Below are 16,822 nucleotides of genomic sequence, written 5' to 3'. Positions count from 1 at the left end.
CAAAGGAAGAAGGGGATTCTGTGTAGAATGTGGACTTTTCCCACAAGAGACTTTGCAGGGCAATTTCAAGGAATGGCAAGGAAATATTTTCTTTTTCCTTGTCTCATACTATTATGCCATAGTCAGACTGAAAAGTCAGTCATGATATATAGGGTCAAATAAAATCCATCTGATGAGAATTTATGGTTTGTAGGGCATGACTCCCCAGATCCCTTAGAAGAAATTTGGGCAAGATAGAAAATCAGAGCTTAGTCCTCACTTATAATCTCACCATCCTCCCATACAGGCATAATCCAAGACTCCTTAATCCTGCCTTCATGCATTCCTTTTTTTTTTTTTTTTTTTTGTGAGACGGAGTCTTGCTCTGTCACCCAGGCTGGAGTGCAATGGCACAATCTCGGCTTAAGGCAACCTCCACCTCCCAGGTTCAAGCTATTCTCCTGCCTCAGCCTTCCAAGTAGCTGGGACTATAGGCACCCACCACCACACCCAGCTAGTTTTTGGATTTTTACTAGAGATGGGGTGTCACAATGTTGGCCAGGCTGGTCTCGAACTCCTGACCTCAGGTGATCCACCCACTTCGGCCTCCCAAAGTGCTGGAATTACAGGCGTGAGCCACTGCGCCCAGCCCTCTTGCATTCTTTTCTTGGTAAAGTGTGTGGTGTGATCCTTTTAATACATAAATCAGTGTAAAGTATCATCTCTTTCCTCACCAGCAAATGCAAAATCTTCCATGCCCTCAGGACTTTACATCACCTTCTACCAGGCTACCTTTCCCAACATCATTTCCTATTTTTCTTCTGCTTTCTCATACTGCTCCAGCAAGGCTAGCTGTCTTGCTTTCCCAAATATGCCGTGCATACTCTTTCTCTACACTTTGTACTGCTGTTCCCTTTGTTGGAACCCTTTTCACCTAGATCAGTAATGTCCAATCTTTTGGCTTTCCTGGGGCACAATGGAAGAAGAATTGTTGTGGGCCACATATAAAATACACTTATTAACACTAATGTTAGCTGATGAACTTTAAAAAAATTGCAAAAAAACTCATGTTTTCAAACAGTTTATGAATTTGTGTTGGGCCACATTCAAGACTGTCCTGGGTTGCATGCAGCTCACAGACCACGAGTTGGACAAGTTTGACCAAGATAGATGTTCCCATGGTGTATTTCATCACTTTATTCAGGTCAAGGCTCTGATCTCCCAACATGTCATCTCCTAGTTTCCCAAACCTCCCTGTCTTAAAAATGAACTCCTTACCCTTGACATACACACTCCTTAACTTTTCATAGTATTGCTATTATCATTTCCTGACATTATCCTACTGTTTCATTTATTTCTAGTCTTTCCCCGTTAGGATGTAAACTCCATGGGACACAGGGTATGTATTCATTCTGTCAAGAATAGCGCCTGCTTTATGTTTTCAATAGCATCCATCACTAGCTGACTCAAAGTCATCCCTCTGTTCACCTGAGACAAATGTATATCTGATTGCTTCCTCTGCCCTATAATTGTTTGTCTTTTCTCATTAGAACGTAAGCTCTAGGATGGTAGAGACCTTGTTTTCTACACCTTTTGGTCCACACTACCCAGAGTACAGCACTTGTTGAATGAATGGATGATTCCACCCATTCTCTGTTTATTCCCTAAAGCACAGCAGTAATCATGTCACTCTCCTTATTCCAAAGATCGTCAGTGACACTCTACTAGGTTCAAAAGGAGGTCCAAACTCTTGAAAGTGATTTACAGCTAACCCAAATTCCTGATCCTTGCTTTAAAACATAAGCCTTCAAACTGGAGTGCACAAAGACTTTCCAAGACCCATACAGTCTCAATGGTTTTACAAGAATTATTTTCCAGAATCTAACCTGCTATATATCATTCTATTTATTTGAATATGTTTTTATATTTTTAAAAAGTTATCATAGAAAGAGTGATAATTTACTTAACACATGAAACCAATTTCAGAAATGTTAAAGCAAACTAAATATGGCCTGAGAAGGACTCCATACTCCTATATTTGAGTCCTTGTGGATGAACTGTAACCTAGCTTAATAGACAAAATTGAAACCTCACTTAATATGCACATGTAACAACAGCTGAGTGTTGGCCAATCCCAGCAGCCATACTTCAACCACTCATAGACTGCTGAATGTTCAAACTGCGCTCAAATAACCTCCCGTCTGGCGGGAGACATTCCAACCCCACAATAAACTTCTCCACACAGAAGCATTCCGAGCCTTCTCTCACCGTGAACCCTTAAATACTCTTAGCCTGTAGGAGACAGCGCTCCTGACTGAAGCTGGCCAGAAGCCCCTCTCAGGTTTATTTTCCAAAATAAACCTACCTTTGACTGTTGAGCTGCTTTTTGTGTTTCTCCCTTCTTTAACTCTTATAGTTCCTAAATAAGACAGCAACAAAGGTAAAATACCTCCCTCACAAGCTGTCCACAAGGAAATTCCTTGTAGGCCTTAAGATCTTTACCCTAAAACCATTCTATTGAATTTCACCCTAACAATGTAAATTGATAGTTTATCTTCACAGGTACTGAACAAGGGACAGAACTCAAAGTCATCCCTCTGTTCCCCTGAGACAAATGGATATCTGATTGCTTCCTCTGCCCTATATTAAGATTATATAAAAATGCAGATTCACTGAGCTAGACAAAAGCATAAGTGACTATTCCTCTACCCCTCTCTATTAATCAATTTTCATGCTGCTGATAAAGATATACCCAAGACTGGGAAGAAAAATGGACTTACACTTCCATGTGGCTGGGAGGCCTCACAATTATGGCAGAAGGAGGAGGAAGTCACATCTTACGTGGATGGTGGCACACAAAGAAAGAGAACTTGTACAGAGAAACTCCCATTTTTAAAACTATCAGATTGGTCTGGGCGTGGTGGCTCATGCCTGTAATCCCAGCACTTTGGGAGGCCAAGGTAGGGGATCACTGTAGGTCAGGAGTTCAAGACTAGCCTGGGCAACATGGCAATACCTTGTCTCTACTAAAAATACAAAAATTAGCTGGGCCTGGTGACAGGCACCTGTAATCCCAGCTACTCAAGAGGTGGAGGCAGGAGAATCGCCAGAACCCAGGAGGCAGAGGTTGGAGTCAGTGGAGATCACACCATTGCACTCCAGCCTGTGCAACAAGAGTGAAACTCTGTCCCTAAAAACCATCAGATCTCATAAGACTTATTCACTATCACAATAACAGCACAGGAAAGACCTGCCCCATGATTCAACTTTCTCCCACTGGGTCCCTTCCATGACATGTGGGAATTACGGGAGCTACAAGATGAGGGTTAGGTGGGGACACAGAACCAAACCGTATCACTGCATCACATGCAAATTGTGAAAAGCTAATCAAAGACTCAAAAAATGCAAACTTTTATCTCATATCTGCCCACACCCTTTTTAAATTTCTTACTCTCTCCCCAATACTTGCCCTTTTTCCTTTAAATATTGAGGTTCCCAGACCCTCTTCAGAAAAACATGGACCACAGTTTTTCCTGTGATCTATGGTCTTTCCTGGGCTCATCCTTAACTTTGGCAAATAAACCTCCTAAAATGATTGAGACTTGCCTCATTTTCTTTGATTTACATAATGTACTTCTCAGCTTCCGCAATTACAAAGTAAATGAAACACATTATTTTTCTTTTTTTAAGCAATTTGAATGTTTATGCTAGTTATTCCCAGAGTTCGTGTATACCAAGAAAATGAATTTTTTGATCTGTTATTCTTTAAAATTTCCCAAGTCCCAGAAAAAGAGGGGCAGAGGAACAGAAACAGAAAAAATAAGTAAAAAGGAGCCAAGTTCAGATAAATATTAAATTGGCTGGGCGCGGTGGCTCATGCCTGTAATTCCAGCACTTTGGGAGGCCGAGGCAGGCAGATCACGAGGTCAGGAGGGCGAGACCATCCTGGCTAACATGGTGAAACCCTGTCTCTATTCAAAAAAAATACAAAAAATTAGCCGGGCGTGGTGGCGAGTGCCTGTGAGTCCCAGCTACTCCGGAGGCTGAGGCAGGAGAATGGCATGAACCCGGGAGGCAAAGCTTGCAATGAGCCAAGATGGCACCACTGAACTTCAGCCTAGGCGACAGAGAGAGATTCTGTCTCAAAAAAAAAAAAAAAAAATCACTATACTAAGCTAGTTATCTCCTATCTGCAATGAAAAGAAAGAAAATTTAGGTGCATTTGACATATACACACACAAAAAAGAGGAAGTCATTGACAATTTTATCAAGCCATATAATTAAAAAGTCAGGGATTATTGGACCCTGAAGCAAAATGGAAATGGCATCTTCTACCTGAAATAAAATAATTTCTTTTATAGACAGCACAGTTTCACGACAGTTTCTTTCCTTTTCCTTTGATGGTAACTATCAAATGAACATCTTGCTAATGTCAAAGGTTCCGCAAGTAGTCAGTACAATTCCAAATTATCTCTAGGAAATTTCACCAGTCAGAAAGTAAGTATACCTTACATTTCAGAAAACATAGAGGAAATGTTACAGGCAGAAGGTATCCAAGTTACATGGCACCAAAATACATTAATAGTGGAGGTTAACTGAGTTACCTGCGGCAAATTCATACAGGTCTGCAACAACCTCAATTCTTGCCTTCTCAGAGGAGAGCATGAGGGGCATTCAACTGAGGGGCATAAGGCAGAAGAAAAGACCAAGGCAAGTTTTAAGGCAGGAACGAACGTTTATTAAAAAGCTTTAGGCCAGGCACCGTGGATCATGCCTGTAATCCTAGCACTTTGGGAGGCCAAGGAGGTTGGATCACCTGAGGTCAGGAGTTCGAGACCAAACTGGCCAACATGGCAAAACCCTGTCTCTACTAAAAACACAAAAATTAGCCAGGCACTGTGGTGGGTGCCTGTAATCCCAGCTACGTGGGAAGCTGAGGCACGTGAATTGCTTTAACCCAGGAGATGCAGGTTGCAATGAGCGCCATTGTACTCCAGCCTGGGGGAAAGAGCAAGACTCTGTCTCTAAATAAATAAATAAACAGGTTTAGAGCAGGAGTGAAAGGAAAGGAAAGCAGACCTGGGAGAGGCCCAGGCAGGCATCTTGGAGGTCTAATGCCCCTTTGACTTTGAACCTAGGATTTTATTTGCTGGCCTGCTTCTGGCAACTTAAGCTTCTTTCCCTTGATTCTTCCCTTAGGGTAAGCTGCCCACATGCACAGTGGCCTACTAGCACCCAGGAGGTAAGCAAACACAGTGTGTTTACCGGAGTTATACACATGCTCACCTAAGGCTTTCTTCCCTCTTCCAGTGGAATGTCCCCAGAAGGTCACACTGAAGCAGTGTTTTCCTGAGTGACACCCAAGGTTCGTCATCACACTCCAAGAAGATTAAGGACACAGACACACACAAGGAGTGAGTTTACGGTCAGTAGCTGATCAGTTCTTCCTCACGTTGGGTAAAATTATCTTTATTTCCTAATTTTAAAAAGTCAGAAGACTCTTGTGAGGATGAAATTAAACCATACATATAAAAAACTTATTACAAACCTCAGAATAGATACACTCTTAATATGTACTAGTATTATTATGAGCATTTACTATTACATTGAAAATATGTTTGTTTCCCTCCTGATGAATGATAAACACTTTGAAGAGAGGAACCATGATTGATTTGTCTGTTTAGTCCCTGCTCTAATCATTAGAGTGTTTGGAAGCATGAGCCCTGGAGCCGCACTCCTTGCTCTGTCTCTTACTAGCTGTGTGACCTCGGGCAGATTATTTCATGTCTCTGTGCCTCAGTTTCTTTATTTGTAAAATGAGGATAATAATGGTACCATGAAGATGAAACATGCGAATACACGCAAAGTCTTCAGCATCTAACATATTGTAAATGCTACATATCAACTCCCATTATAAGATAGTACCTGTTCTACAAATATTTAACCAAATTTCAGACATGAACTTATCCACTATGCCAGACGTTAGGGTAAATACAGGAGTAGGGGCAAGAAAGAAATGATAAGCCAAGTCCTCATCTGAGAAAATGCACAGATATTCAGCGTGTTTCCTTTAGAGAAGCAAGCAGATCAGTGACTTGTCAAAGTGTCCTTATAGCTGCTCTGTGGAGAGCAAAGATGTAAGCGGAGACTTCAGCCCCATATTCCAAGTACCGTATAAGATGTAATACAGGAATGTAAAAAACTTTTTCACAGAACCACTATATATATGGCAACCTGTATTCTACAGAGGACATTATAAAAGGAAAATCCCGAAGGCTCCAAAAACACAGAAAACCAATGCCTAGAAATATTATGCATTTATATTTAATCCTAGTCATTTTTCTAAACATACTGATATGTTAGATAGTACATCTGTCTAAGTAATGTTAGTATTTTTCAAACAGTTGGCTATTTAAAGCAAATTTTCTATGACTGTTTTCTAGAAATATTCTAAAGCGAAACTGATTTTGTATATTACAATAAATTTCATTCAATTATTTTTAAACTGTATCTTAAGTGAAATTTCAAATAGCTATGTCTATGTAATCAACAGTAATTAAAGTACTGTAATAATATTGTTAAATCTCAACTTAATGCCATTTTCCATATTAAATTAACTTTGCCCTTTTTTCATATAATTTAGTAGCATTTATCAAAAGCCTTGCATATGATCTTTTCATTATTGTTTGATTTCTGCCCTAGAATTTCTATCAAAGTCAATGTAAATTTACATTTGAAACACAGTATTAAGGAATCGCTTAGTAAAAGATTTACTAAATGGCATTATGGTACTGAAAAGCATGCACCTGTGCGATTGCATTTTAGAACTTGTGTTTGTGCTTTGCATATTTTCAGAAAAAAAAAAACAGCATGTGATTTGGTTATATGGAACATTTGGTTATCTCAAACAAATAGTATGTCACTTACTTGTTTAGCACGTTCTATGTATCAAGAAAGGTCAGTGGAGTAGGTGGTAGGGCTAAGAAATGTAATTTCAAAGAACTGTTCATTGGCTATTAACTGGGGTGAGAGAGGAGTAATGAAAGAGTAAGGTAGAGGACATTTTTGTCTTAAATTCTGTTATATCAGATGCTCTGAGGTCAAAGTTCAAAGTCTGACTGCTTTTTGGCATAATGCATCCAGAGTTTTCCTAGACTCACTAAGAAAATTCACCTTATCTTAATGAAATTATATAGAGGGAAGGTAGGGATATGGACAAATGATTGAAGCTATTTAATTCAAGCAATCTGTAGCAATTTTAAAAAAATAAAAAAAGAATCCAAGAGGGTCACAGGAGTATGCAGGGAGTATCTCTGAGATTCTGGAAATAATTGAAGACGTGTTCTACAGAAGCCAGGAAAACACTGGAAAGGTAGCTGTGAAGCCAGGTGAACAGCAGAGATAATTTTGCTAGCCTTATTAGGTCAAATAAATTGTGTGAACTTGGACAGATAGAAGTTTGCTGCAGAATACTTCACAGTGTATTTGAAGTTGTGCTTCTCAAGGTTTAAAAATGCTGTAATTTGTTAGGGTACCATTGACCGATTCAACTTACTTGGCTTCCTTTCAATTATTCTCTTTTGAATTATATAAAAAGTTTAAATCGAACTTTTAAAATTAATGAGTAAACTATATACTGAATCTTCAAATACACAGCTTTCTTAATTCATTTCCTGAACTCACCAAATGAGGTAATAACTTGCATGCCAATAATTTTGTTTCACTGAATAAATGTTCATTTTAATTTTAACCTTGTCATTTCCAAGGAAATAAATGGATGGTTTTTTTCAAACATCACAAATGCTGAGCTAAGAATGTGTATTTTTTATAGTAACAAAATTGTGTTTAATTGAAATTATAATTAATCATTATGTTTTATTGGTAAAGAATTACAACAAATCCAGCTGGTTTCCTGTAACAGTTCATCATCTATTTCAGGGACTAAATTCTTTATAAGGAAATATGTCAAAGAATATTTATCTGTGCTAAAATCAGGACTTACCAAGAAGCTCTATTTAAAGTACACCAAATTATTAGCTAATGGGATATCATCTATATTGGTTTTATTACTAAAAAATTGTTTTACTCATTACAAAGTGTATACAAGTGAATATGGCTAGAGGAAGAGGAGAATGTACATGGAATGTTTAAAAATGACAGAAAAAGCATTTTAAGTGAAGAATTTATTTTGTCTAATGATAATCAGTAACTAGTGCTCAGTTCCTGTATACAGTGCCTTTCCCACTGAGAATAAAGTGAGCTCCAGAAGTATTCGAGCTGTAGGCCGGGTGCAGTTGCTCGCTCCTATAATCCTAGCACTTTGGGAGGCCAACAGGGGAGGTTCCTTTGAGGCCAGGCATTTGAGAACAGCCTAATCAACATAGTGAGACACTATCTCTCCAAAAAATAAAAATCAAAGTTTAAATTAATTTTATAAATAATGTTTTTTAAAAAGAAATATTCAAGGCCAGCACAATGACTCACACCTGTAATCCCAGCACTTTGGGAGGCCGGGGCAGGTGGATCATGTAACGTCAGGAGTTTGAGACCAGCCTGGACAGCATGGCAAAACCCCATCTCTACTAAAAATAGAAAAATTAGCTGGGTGTGGTGCCAGGCACCTGTAATCCCAGCTACTAGGGAGGTGGAGGAAGAAGAATTGCTTAAACCTGGGAGACGGAGGTTGTAGTGAGCCAAGATTATTCCACTGTACTCCAGCCTGGGTGACAGAGTGAGACTTTGTCTCTAAATAAATCAGTAAATATTCAAGCTGCACATAGAAAAGAATTCATAATGTGTGAAGTAACAATTTAAGTCAACAAGAAGTATTATTTTCTTTTAAGTGTGACAGCTAAGCAGTGCATGCCAATGTGCAAATTATAATAAACTTTTTGTTAACTAGCATGGTTGAAAATGAAGAATTCTGATTAATCAATTATTCAAACGTTTCTATTTTTCATGCACTTTGCCATGAATTTACAACAAAATTTGAATATGACAAAAATACACTTAATACTTTAAAATGTCCTTCAGTATTTATGATCTAGAAACCTCTTCAACATCAAATGGTGATTTCTCATCATTATGGGTTTATCTTTTCTTCTCATCCTTGCAGAGGGTTGTTTTTCTGAATAATACCCCCAGTCTCCGTCATCATTCAGACTTCAAACCCAGAAACTTCCGTGCTGGTCCTTATCATTTCATATATGGACTCTGTATTAGTCTATTCTCATGCTGCTGATGAAGACATACCTGAGACTGGGTAACTCATAAAGAAAAAGAGGTTTAATGGACTCACATTTCCAAGTAACTGGAGAGGCCTCACAATCATGGCAGAAGGTGAAAGGCACATCTTACATGGCGGCAGACAAGAGAGAATGAGAGCCAAGCAAAAGGGGAAGCCCATCATAAAATGATCAGATCTCCTGAGACTTATTCACTACCAGGAGAACAGCATGGGGGAAACTGCCCCCATGATTAAATTACCTCCCACTGGGTGCCTCCCACAACATGGGGATATTACGGGAGCTACAATTCAAGATGGGATTTGGGTGGGGACACAGCCAAACCATATCACATGCCTATGAGAAAATCTTTACTAGTTTCCCTCTGTATAGGATGTAATCATTATCAAGATGAATTTCCCACAAGCGGAATTACATTTATATCACCCTACTACCACCTGCTTGAAAACCTTCACTGTCTCCCTACAGCCAAAATAATTATATCTAAACACCAGTTCTGCTTTCCAGTTTTTCTCTTCCCAACCTGTCTCTTGTTTCTTTTCTTACATACTTTGTGACTACTTTTTCCCCCATTATGGCCAAACTGATCCAAGCTCTTTACCCCAGCCCACACTTTCTCACCTGTGTCTCTGCTCTTGCTGGCTTCCTGACTTAGAGGTCATTTCCATTCTACATTGCTAACATCCCCCTTATCATTGAAGACCCAGCGTGAGTGTCTGTTTCTCCACAAGTCTTCACAGAATCCTCCAACCACCATGAGCTCTCTTTCTGGATTTTTTGCCTAGCCCTGTCACGGGAAAATCAGTGATCTACTCCAGCAGTTCTCAAACTTTTTTGTTCTCAGGACCACTTTACACTCTTGAAAATTAATGAGGATCCAAAGAGCTTTTGTTTATGTGAGACATATCTATCAATATTTGCCATATTACACATTAAAACTGAGAACAATTAAGCAACTTATTTAAAAATAATAATAGGCCTATTGCTTGTTAACATAAATAACATTTTTATTTAAAACAAACTTGTGAGAATTTAACGGAAATCCAAACTTGTTCTGCTCACCTTACCACAGCCAATAAAGTCAAGAAACAAGGAGCTGAAGCAAGGAAAACAACTTTATCTCAGAGAGACAGCAAACCAGGAAGATGTCACTAGCATCCTGAAGTATTATCATAGTGTTTGTATGCTTTGTGCAGTTTTACTTAGGTATAGAGGAAAAGAAGGGTCAAAGATCAAGAAGTGGCCAAGAAAGGCGTACATATCTGGGCATCAGCAGGGAGTGTAGGAAAAGTTGTGAAATCTCTTTGTTTCTGGCTAATGGTCTCCTTGTTCCTTCACATCTTTAACAAACTCTAGTATACATACTTCATCTTTTATCTTGAGAGTTAGTTTCAACAGTTTCAGGCTTTTGTTCCTATGTCATCTTTCAATGTTCTAAAATTATTCTAATGTCTGGGCAAGCATGAGCAGAGGCCAGAGGCCCCCCCTTTGAGTCTAAAATTTAGTTAACTGTGTTAGTCTTTTACCATTTCACTGTTACAGAAGAGTGACATTGTTTTACATTTTTGCCAGTGTCTCGCTTAATAAAAGACAACTGTATTCTGGGATCTCTTTCTATATTTAATCTGTTGTAATAGCACATATTATAGCATGTCTGCAAAACTTCACTATGCACTCATGAGAGAATGACAGTGAAAAAAGTTTTACCATAGCATCAACTTTAGGTTTGGGTGTGTAAAAATAGGTTCTCCATTGGGTCTATTTTTATCTTTAGCTACCTGCAAAATATAAAAGGAACAAGGAAGTCACACATGGTCACAATTATCCAAGCACCAATTATCCTCTTTGAGACTTTAAATCTCAAATAAACTTCCTCTAAATATTAATATTGGATATCACTTCCACGTGGTCTATTATTTATTTAAGAAAAAATATGTAGGCTTTAATATGAGTTTACGCAAACCCTCTGAGTTTATGGAAATGTAAGACATTATTATTGTTATAAGTTCACACTATTCCAAACTCAAAAGTAAATGAATATAGGAATTATTTATAGCACAACTCCTTTCCATTAGACATGGTAAGTAAAAATTAAGTCTATGAATTATTTCAAATTATTCACTGCTATTATGGCGGGTTGGTTTGTAGATTTATTGAAATATATTATGTAAATAGGCTTATTACTTTTAAAAACTGCAAATTAACTCCTATTTAATATTTGTATTTTTAAGAATTCAAAACAAAGTATGCAGTATGATCACAGCAGTTAACATATGCAAAGAAAATAGTATTAGGATTGTGGGCTGGTTTAGTATTTAAAAAAGCATCTAAATCAAATGCAAACCAAACAGATTCTGATTTTGTTTTGTTTTGTTTTGAGATGGAGTCTCTCTCTGTTGCCAGGCTGGGGTGCAGTGGCGCAATCTCAGCTCACTGCAACCTCCACCTTCTGGGTTCAAGCGATTCTCCTGCCTCAGCCTCCCGAGTAGATGGGACTACAGGTGCATGCCACCACGCCCAGCTAATTTTACTGTTGTTAGTAGAGACAGGGTTTCACCACATTGGCGAGGATGGTTTCAATCTCTTTACCTTATGATCCACCCGCCTCAGCCTTTGAAAGTGCTGGGATTATAGGCTTGAGCCTCTGTGCCCCGCCTCTATTTTTACTTTCTAATTTATCTCATTTCCTCTTCTAACAACTATATATATTTTTTAAGGATTTTTAAGCCAATTATTTGGGAAGTGAAATATTTGGAAAGTTGGTAAGGCATTTATTATTTAAGCAAAAGTTAAATTTAACATGCTATACTATTAGAAAACAGAATACACTGATGGGTGATCTTAGAATTTGAAATAAGCAGAATAAATAGTGTTGGTCCTCAAAGAGGTTGCGTATTTTTGGAAGACAAATGAAACTCCTACGAAAACCACATAAGGAGAAAGTAAAAACACAAAGGATACTGCAAAATATATATCACATAGTGGGAAATGGTAATCTGAGTATATACCTCCATTATAGCACTCTCAGAGATCCCTGTGTGCCACTTCTCATCTTACACCCTCACTCCCCTGCCTTTCTTCAGCCATCTTTTTGGTGACCACTTCCTTCAGGCTTTACACAGGTGCATTGGGCAATACCTCAACTCAGACGATCTCACTCACTGGGGCAGTGGATTAATGCCATCGTACAACCGTTGACCATTAGGAGAGGAGAACAAATGGAAAGAAACTTTCCTATGTCATCATGCTGGCAGATGCTTTATTGACTTAGTAGCACTTACCCACGACTTGTGATGGAACAGCCTGGAAAAGGTATCTGGAACCTTTTCTGAGTTCCAGGAGTCTTACAGGATTGAGCATCAGTCTCCTGTGATAGATTACTTAACGATGCATCTTTGCAGTGATTTTAACTTCTCCCTTTTTACTCTCACTGCCCCTCTCTCTGCTCCCTGAAATCACTTCTTAAATAAACCATCGGCATTTAAGCACTGACACAGCGCATCTGTGTGGACAAGCTTGAGAATTTATATCATCAGAATTCTAGAGCCTGTCAGAGGTAAATTCCTCACTAGAAAAAAGGAGCTTCCTTTTGCCTAGAGATATCACAAAAGCCCTGAGTGAAGCCAGAGCTTCAAAACATGATGCTTTTCCTCCTCACCGCGTCCAATCCTGTATCCTGGATTAGATTTCTATAGAGATAGAGTAGGGAAACAGCCCCTCCTTTGGGAGGAATAGCTTACCCACCAAAGTATTCTCAATCTGGCCAGTGGAACACATGTGGGAGTAGATCATGACTACTGTCTCAAGGTGAAAAAAAAAGGCTGAATAGGCTGGGCATGGTGGCTCACACCTGTAATCTCAGCACTTTGGGAGGCCAAGGTGGGCGGATCACCTGAGTTCAGGAATTCAAGACCAACCTGGCCAACATGGTGAAACCCTGTCTCTACAAAAAATACAAAATTTAGATGGGTGTGCTGGCATAGGCCTGTAACCTCAGCTACTTGGGAGGCTTAGGCACAAGAATTGCTTGAACCTGGGAGGCAGAGGTTGCAGTGAGCCAAGATAGCACCACTGCACTCCAGCATTGGCAATAGAGCAAGACTGTCTCAAAGGGAAAAAAAAGGGGAGGGGGTCTGAATAGGATTTATTGACTTACTAGCACTTACCCACGACTTGTGGTGGAACAGCTTGGTAAAACTACCTGGACCTGGTATAAAAACTCCTGACCTGATTCCTTGAAGCCTGGACACAACAACAGTCTACTGTAAATGAGGTGAAGACTTCAGAAATGCCTTACCATAGTACTGAGGAAAGAATCAGAAGCAAAGGAGGTTGGAATATTGTAACATGCTTCTAATTTCTAACCCCAGTAGCTTGAGTTACCTGGAAGATCAGCTATTCGATTGGTGCAAAAGTAATTGCGGTTTTTGCCATTACTTTAATTGCAAAAACCGCAATAACTTTTGCACTAACCTAATAGCTACTCACTCTACCATGTATAACCTTAAAGAGCAGTGCAGTTAAGACCTTGGGTCTACCCTTGACCAATAGTGAAAAGGATCAATAAGAAAGAGGAGTCAATGGCCAAATGGAGGTGTCAGTTCTGAGACACATTTCATAAAGTGCCTCAGAAGGCCTAATGCAAGCTTGTTTAACCAGTGACCTGCGGGCTGCATCAATTTTGAATGCAGCGCAACATAAATTCGTAAACTTTCTTAAAACATAATGAGATTTATGCATGGACCTTTTTTTTTTTGGCTCATTAGCTATCGTTGTGTTAGTGTACTTTATGTGTGGCTCAAGAGAATTCTTTCAATGTGGTGCAGGGAAGGCAAAAGATTGGACACCTTGGATGGGATCATGTGCCAGTCTCCAATAGTTGAGGCCAACTGAATGAAACTGCTATTATGGCTAGTTGGTTGTAGATTTACAGCCATCCTTGTAAAGGATTTCCCTTTTCTCTGTTTCATTCCTATTGCCCCTCACTCCTTCCCTATAATCACTCTGGTAGTGTGACAGGTCCCCTACCAGGTTAGTTAAGGGTGTACTGTCACCGCATGAACCCTGAAGGCCAGTGGTAAGCCAAAACCATGGTACCCAGCCGAGGAGCAAGCATGCCTAAGAACCCAAGCGTCCCAGAGGCTATCTGGAAACATACCAAGGAAAACAGTTCCATTATACATATACCATAGGCAAAGAGCCAGAAAATTAGCTTAAAATCAGCTTAGAAATGAGAGGTGACATGGATCTCTAGCACTGTCCTGCTGCCATCCAGGAGTGCCCTGTATGTAAGTCTTAATAAACTCATCTACTCGTCAAGCCGGACTCAATCTTTGGTCCCTTGGCACTTTCCCAGTTTGGCGAGGGAGTGGTACACTTCCAAACTTTTCTTGTAACAATTCCCAAGTAAAATAACTGTACATAGCCTTTGTTTCAGGCTCTGCTTCGGCTGTCAGTTTTGTCATTTCGTTGTTAAGAGTAGTTTACTTTTATTTTCTCCCAATGAGACTATAAGGACAGGAACTTCAATTTATTCATTTCTGCATCCCCTAGAACTAGAACACAGAAAAACCTTACTGTATGTTTGTTGAATATTTTATGGTGTTTGTAGGAAATTTCTTGTGGGTAAAGGCAAAAACCTATGGAATTGCATAGGTAGAGAGAAATATGAATGCATGAGGAAAACTATGGAGGAGTTAAACCTGTATCTCCTCCATAGTATCTGTCTCCTTTATCTATCTCCATAGGAGATAAACCGATAACTCTCCTCTATCATTTATATGTTTCTATATTTCCAGGTACATTCAATACAAATTTTGGTTATCATACAATGCAGAGGTTTAATACAACACAGAGGCAGGAATGTTTTAAGGCATGTTATACAACTTTTTTGATTTCACAGAAATATAGATAAATGCCATTTAAATAACAGAAGCTAACCACGGCCAACAATTTGTAGAATTGTATCAAGCCCTGGACTAAGTTGTTTCCATAATAAATTATCCCATTTACAAATGAAGAGATGAAGGCTTTCAGAGGCTGGATATCTTACTCAAGGTTACAATCTCATTAAGTAGCACAACTGGAAGGAAAATCCAATTGTATGGTAGCATTCATTTGTCTTCATGATGCTAAAGATATTTAAACATATCTATATCCTTACAAAATCAGGAATCCCTATTGACAGAGACCATGTCTCACTCTTTTTTCCTCTTTCTCAGTGTTTCATAACGCCTTTCAGAAAAGGGGTGCTTATTGAATTTGGATGACAAAGAAATTGTGTGACTACAGAAGAATTAGGACAGGAAAGGATAGCAGGATCAAAGGGGAATTGGAAGAATAAAATCTCAGAGTCTGAATCTTATTAGGTATACACTAGGGGGCTCCAAGGACAATATCAGTGAAGTAGTAGTTTTTAAGAGCCAACAGTGAGCAAAGACATTGTTAATTCTTCTATCCATGGTACCCTCCAATCTCTCCATCCAGATATACTGAGAATTATAGTATCTATGACAATATGGCAAGACTATTATTCCATATGAATAGACCATTCATTGAGCTTGAGAATTTTCATGCATAAAAGTATTTTAACATAGAACAGGCATCCACTCGCCTTTGATAGTAAATATAGACCTTTCTGTAATTACATAATTATTTAATCCAGTGGTCCGCTTAATCCAGTGCTTTTTGGCACCATGGGACTGGTTCCATGGAAGACAACTTTCCCATGGATGGTGAGGATGCAGAAGGATGGCTTCAAGATAAAACTCTTCCACCTCAGATCATCAGGCATTCGATTCTCATAAGGAGGGCACAACCTAGATCCCTCAGGTGCACAGTTCACAATAGGGTTCCTGCTCCTATGAGAAGCTGTGAGGCAGAGCCCAGGCCGTAATGCTGGCTTGTTACTCACCTCCCGCTGTGTGGCCTGGTTCCTAATAAGCCATGGACTGGGACTGGTATGTGGCTCAGGGACTGGGGACCCCTGGCTTAATCTATTACAGCTAAAAGTTACTGTAATTTATGAGTAATAAGCTTAGTTGAAAGCCTACATAGCTTGAACAAAGAAAAATTATAAAAAATGCTGATTATATGTAATACATTTCTGGGATTAATACAAAAAGATATAAATGTCTTTACAACTTTAATAAGTTTCAATTAGGATTTTATCTCTAAAAATTTTTTAAAACTACCCTAAAATTAGCCAAGTAAGAGAATATAATATGATCATTATTCTCGAAATCATGACTTCTCCATCATGCTTCAACAATTTAATTAAAAAATAAGTAATAAAGCTTAATGTCAGCAGATGTGTATATCAGAATGAGCAGGAAGCCAAATCAATGAGCCAAAATCCAGGACCACACAACACTGTTGTCATAATGTTTTGTTATATAAGCAGATGTTATTTCATGTTTTATTTACATACAGAGATTTAATATACTGATTTGATTTTAGGTTACACTTGTAGAATCATGGGCAAAGTTCAATGAATATTTCCAAACAGAGAAGAAAGAACAGTATAATTTAGATTGATTCCACTTTTATTTTTAAATGGGATATTTTTATATTTAGATGGAAATTTGAGCATACCATTT

Source organism: Theropithecus gelada, chromosome 8, assembly GCF_003255815.1.
Source record: "Theropithecus gelada isolate Dixy chromosome 8, Tgel_1.0, whole genome shotgun sequence".
NCBI lineage: Eukaryota > Metazoa > Chordata > Mammalia > Primates > Cercopithecidae > Theropithecus > Theropithecus gelada.
Note: the sequence above shows the minus strand (reverse complement) of the source record.